The 6,000-nt window shown below is 47.8% G+C and overlaps 1 protein-coding gene across 1 annotated transcript in view; it reads right to left on the bottom strand.

Moving 5' to 3' along the window:
• Dsk (Drosulfakinin) overlaps positions 1-5,596 on the bottom strand; it is a 29,423-nt gene extending 23,827 nt beyond the window's left edge. The window contains exon 1 of the mRNA XM_037233819.1: positions 5,523-5,596. The gene's annotated coding sequence lies outside the window, so the exon portion shown is untranslated. The remainder of the gene's footprint in view (positions 1-5,522) is intronic.
• Positions 5,597-6,000: the final 404 nt, after the last annotated feature.

Here is a 6,000-nt window from a genome sequence, read left to right on the forward strand (position 1 = left end):
TCCAGGGCGGTGATCTACCAGTCCCACCGAGCCACAGTCTTCAAAACACGTGCCGTCGCGCGTGTCTTACCTCGGCGGTTGCTGCGGCGTCAGAATGCACTTGGTACCAGCAATGTGTACCACGAGTACTCCAGGAATTTGGAGAAGACTCAAACACGCCATACTCTTGGAATGAATGATAGGATATCCTGGGATATAAAGATAAAGCAAGCCCCGACTCTCTTGACATTACTTCGCATTACTTTGCCCGGACTTTGCTGAAGTCCGAGCATTCGCGTTCCATTTACTGCATCTATACTAAATCATTCCTTTCAATGTCCCAGGATTCTCTACCATGGTAAAGTCTCTCGAAAAGTTTGGTGCATGCATAGAAATTCCGATCGGAGTCATTTGACTATGACGATGGCCCATCGCGGATTTCGGCTCACCGAGAGCTTTGACCCGAGTGGACGTCTTGGACCTCCAACCTTTGGAATTTCGTAGTCGGGATCCTGGAATCTGTTTCTAGAATGTGAGTCACCAATCTGAGAACCTCTGGACACCATGGCCTGGCTAGAATCATTGGCCACCTCGGAGCCTGCTGTAAGTTTGTGGGTACTCTAACCTACAAGTGTGACGTAACTATTGCTTTACGGGTCTGTTTTCAGATACCAGAATCCTGATTGCTCTGAAACAACACTTGATAACTTGTGGGCCATAGACGTTATGGGAGGCATTTAATCATTCCGTAATCTCTGAACAGAGATTTTCCGGCCCTCTGGCCTGCCAAGAACAGTTTCTAGAAGTTGAAGCTATCTGAGACGGTTTGGTACTACGGTCCCCAAGCAGCCCTTCTCATCTATGTCGTGGGGGTACATCCGGTTGTTCTGATTCAGGGAGACAGTGGCGTGGGACCGCGCGTTTGATAATAGCATGTCGTTCGGCACGAAAACGTTAATTCTATGCTTTAAAAAATCGTTTTTTTCACTTCGTACACACACACATCTGCATGTATATATATATATATATATATATATATATATATATATATGTATGTAAAGTGTTACAAATCAAAGAAGAGATGTGCAGCTGTCTGACGTCTTTTATCCAAGTTACCAAGATTATTCTGAGCCGAAGGCTATATGCTGTTGAGAAAGAAGGCAAAAAGGGCGATAAAGTCGTTTTCAGAGTCAAGAGGTCTAAGGAGGCTCAAAGGTGACCAGTGGCGGGTCACTGCCTATAGCACTAGACCCAGGTTGGAAAGAGGCCATTAAAGCAGACGGGCCGTGACCGCCAGGTGGCCATAATTGTCGGCACGTCCTGGAGAGAACCCAGAATGAAGGCAACAGGCCCTGATCCGGCCAGGAACCGGAAATATATGAATTCAATGTCAGCGCAAACCTGCCCCCCGAGAAGTACCTACAGATCGCCGAGGCAGTCTAAGGCTCAGGCACGATGCACAGGTGTTAAATGGTCCAGGGATGCCAAAGACATAGGAGCCTACGCATAATAACTTGTCTTCCAGATGCAACATTTTCAAAGAGACTCTTCAAATCTATGCACTTAGGTTTTGCAGACAATGGAATCAAAAGGTTATTTATTCTGTGTTTGCCACGTGTCGGCGCGGATGTAACTGCGTGCTATGCGTATTGCGGAAACATTGCAGATAGGATAGGGGTTTTTGGTATAAAGAGAGCACTTTTTTGCAACCGTGCGAGTTATGCATAAATTACAACGGCATCAGGCTCCTACAGTTATCATATGATGACTTTGTAAACTATCGTTACAGGATTTTTTTAGAGTTTCGGCCAGTTTTGAATGAAAATGTGTGCTGTTAAGCATGTTGGTCGGTTACTTTTGTTAATTTTTATGACTGTCTTGCATGATAGGATATCCGTCTCACGTTTCGGGAACGAAAGATGAATACATTGACTGAGTCAGCTAACGGTAGCTGTTGGTGATGGTGACAAAATTGTGCGTCAGTTAGAGCACAGAAAGTCAATTTTTGCAAATGTTTTGGTGCACGTAGAGTTCCACCATTATGCGCCGCATGTTTTGGATAACCGTTGAGCCTTCATGGACAACGACCGAACACCACATCTAGGGGACTTTTCTGTAGACATCACCACGCATTTGATGGGTACATAATCTCACATTTTGAAAGCAGGCGCAGCCAGGCGGCCATTTTGATTGTGTGAGCTGCATTCGGAGCCTTACCCAGCAAGCGAATGCAAAATAATATATTTGTAGAGCCGCCACTTTTGCTTCACATAATCCTTTGTTTAAGAAATAGGCTCAGATTGTGTTCTGCCAGGAAATATTTTGATGATCAGTAGATGCTTATTTTTTCTAGTCCTGATTAAAAACACAAAACATTGTCTCCATAACGCAATGATAGTGTCTGAGTGCTTTTGCCATGGATCACAAGTCGGGGAAACATTCGACATCTGACGTATGACTTTCATACAATGGCCATTGCAGCCTCTCACATCTATTAACAAGCTTAGGCATGTGTTTCCCAGCTCCACAATAAAGTCCCCAGTTGAGTCACTGGTCTTCCTCACGTCAGTTATTGTTTACCTGCATGGGCTCCGACAACAGCCGTTGAGCGCCAGTGCCTGGATAAGGCTATTAACTTCGCGGTTAGAATTGTTGCCGGCAAACGGAGACGAGATCACGTCACGGAATCCCGAAAACAGCTAAATTGGCCCAATTTCGACGAGACTGCCACCCACCGCAACTACATATGTTTGCATCGCGCCATTTACGTGCCTGATGGGCCAAGGCCCTGATAGCCCTTGGCCCTGATGGGCCAAGGGCTATCAGTAACCTGACCAGGCGCCGATCTGAAGCATCTCAGCGGCACACCAGAGCCACCGAAGACGAAACCGTTCGACAGACGGGCGCTGTAAAACACCCTCGCTTCGAGTGCGTGAAAAGAGCATTTCCCTACCGAGCTGTAACGGCGTGGAATCGCCTTCCTGCTGCCATACGCCAGTGCAAAAACTTACATGAGTTCGAGGGCAAAGCAATGCCTTTCATCAGAGAACTTACCTAAATTGGCCAACTGGCCATGACGTGCAGGTGCTGATTGTATCGCAAGTCGCTTATGTTATATAACATCGTATGTGTATCTTGCTTAGTATCGCTGGCGCTGCGTCTCATTTGCATGTGTTGCTTGTTTCTGTGTTCATCCATGTAATTTGTACCGACGCGGCGTTAGAAAAGCCACTCGCTGGATTTCGCCAAGGTTCGCAATAATAATAATAATGATGAAAATAATAATGATGATCGAGGACATTATTTTCTCCGATTGTCACTGTCTAAACCTGGCTACATCTGAAACACTGTCAATAGTCTGAGGAAAAACCCCGCTACCTGTAATTAGTTCCCGAAAGGAATGTTCCACATCGAGGATTTTGCGACAAGCGTCAGATGTGACAAAATAAGCCTACCTGTAACCGCTGGTATGCTTTTAAGTACAAAAGACTGTTTAAGACAGCAAACTTTCACTGTTAAGTAGGTATGCTCCTCAATGCTGCCATTGACATGACAGTAGTAATAGCCTTAATCCTCGGAGAAAAACCAGGAGAATGGAGATAAAGATGGGTCGAATATTTTGGCAACATGCCTTTATCGAACTAATAGCAGAAGTGTTGTTGTCTTCTGCTATTCCTTCCATGAAGGCATGTTGCCGAAATATCAACCCATCTATATCTCCATTCTTCTGGTTTTCCCCGTGGAATAAGGCTATTACTGCCGTATTATCTATGTGAATAATGTTCCTCGCAAATGCACTGAACAACGTACGTAATTTCAATACGCCATCGTTTGAGTGCATCATGGAACGTTTGGGGGACATGAGAGGGACACCTAAAATGGCTATGAGACATTGACATCATAGCGAACGGGGTGACTCACTTAGGATATTTCAACTTCTCAAGAGGTGCCACGTTAAACGATGTGATGTTCCCAAAACCCAAACATGATCATGTGCCCGTGTTTTCACCACTTCTCGTGGTGTTCTTGCAAGTAAATCCATGAAGAGCGCTACTACACTAAGTTATTCGATTCCCAGTTTTATTTCTGTCATAGCCCGTACCATTGTCTAACTTACTGTATTATACAGCACAAAGCGCGCTTAGCGTTCGAAACTTGCATTCAAACGCATTACCTTGATCATCAGGACCAACTGAAGCCCGGTAATGCCAGAAATCCAGCTGACGTACACCGGGTACGCATAGCTTGATGATAATGTTTTTTGTGACCTTGAGCGCTATAAGGCCAACGAGGTAGAAGAACTCGTGTGGCGTTTTTATGGCACCATGCATGTCTGGGCGACCTTAAAGTATTCTGCATGAGATAGTTTACCCAAGTTCGCGGGCGTTGAACTCAGGAACCATAGGGTTTTAAGTTTTAAAAAAGACAGGGCTGTGAACTGCCCAGATGCCCAGAATCTCAAAATGGCTGTTTCAGGTCAAAGTCCCACACAAATGTGGAACACTTCGTTTGAAATCAGACTCGTGCAGCTATGTAATGAAACTTCCGTCGCATTTGCATCTAGCGTTAGTTATTGTCCCAGGTCCTGAGTCAGGAAGTCGTGATTTGGCCGCTGAAGCTTAGCCTGATGGACAAGGAAAGGTGTGCTGGCAGCTGGCCAGCGAGGCATGACATGGCTGAGGCGGGCGCGTCGCATCATCGTGCGGCGCGAACATCTTGCGGCGCCCCGCCTGGTCAACAGGATTAGCGCTAAGAATATCCGATGCACCGAAGGGGCACAAGTATGGCAAGGGGTTAAGAGTTCAAGCGACATTTTGCAATCAGTACGCACTGATCATTTGAGGTCACAAGGTAAGTAGCTTGACATAAATTTATAAAACACCCGAGCAGATGGGTTAAAACAACGCTGCTCAGTGTCGGTGATATCTAGGTTAGATAATTTTGTGAAAATTGTGACTGCCTTCAGCATATAATCGTGCATGGTTGAGGGTATAATATTGTGCAGTGTCTGCAGTGCTTATGACAGCAAAACGCAGCAACGGAAAAACGCAGCAACGCAGCAACAACAGCATCCTCTGCAGCAACAGCAACAACAGCAAAACGGCAGCAACACAACTACCTAGCCAATCGCTTGCAGGAACGGGTTTTAACACGCAAAAAAACTCCGCTGCATTTTCTGTAAATTTGAATGATCATCACCTACAGGAAGGTTGAGAAGGACACGTACTCTACCTCTCCTTTCCCTCATCCCCTGGTCGTCAAGCCCATTCACAAGCTGCTTATAGGGATAACATTACTTGTAACACAGAAAAAAAGAAGCCCGTTATGTTCTAAATAACACGAATATCTAAAGCTAATCAAATTTTTGTATCATGCAGAGTCGAGTCATACAATCGAGTTATGTATCCGTACCCATCTGGAATGCTGCGTTCGACATGCAAACAATGCGCCGAACGCTACCGAGCTTGGACAGGATTTTTGTGCAAGCTCCCCGCTGCAATTTCACGAGTGCTCCAACCACGGCATGGTCGTTCGTCACTTACGCTGGGGGTCGACTGTCTGTCCGTGACGCGGGTGTCTGGAGCCGGTGTCCGGGCGCCGGCGTCTGCTCCTCCACGCTCAGCCGTGTCACCACTGGGCACGTGCGAGCCGCCCCCTATATAGTCTGTGGCCATGACGTAGGAGACGCACTCCGACGGCGGCGGCGCGGCGGCGCCGCCACCCACACGGGTGGCCACCCACACGGCGCCACCGCGGGACCCAGCGGGTCACGGTCCGTACATGGCGGCGCCGCGGGACCCAGCGGGTCACGGTCCGTACATGGCGGCGCCGCGGGACCCAGCGGGTCACGGTCCGTGCATGGCGGCGCCGCGGGCCACAGCGGGTCACGGTCCGTACATGGCGGCACTGCGAGCCACAGCGGGTCACGGTCCGTACATGGCGGCATTGCGGGCCACAGCGGGTTACGGTCCGCGCATGACGCTACCGCGGACCCAGCGGGTCACACTCCCTACGTAGCGG

Source organism: Pollicipes pollicipes, unplaced genomic scaffold, assembly GCF_011947565.3.
Source record: "Pollicipes pollicipes isolate AB1234 unplaced genomic scaffold, Ppol_2.1 Scaffold_7231;HRSCAF=8579_pilon_pilon_pilon, whole genome shotgun sequence".
Taxonomy (NCBI): Eukaryota; Metazoa; Arthropoda; class Thecostraca; order Pollicipedomorpha; family Pollicipedidae; genus Pollicipes; species Pollicipes pollicipes.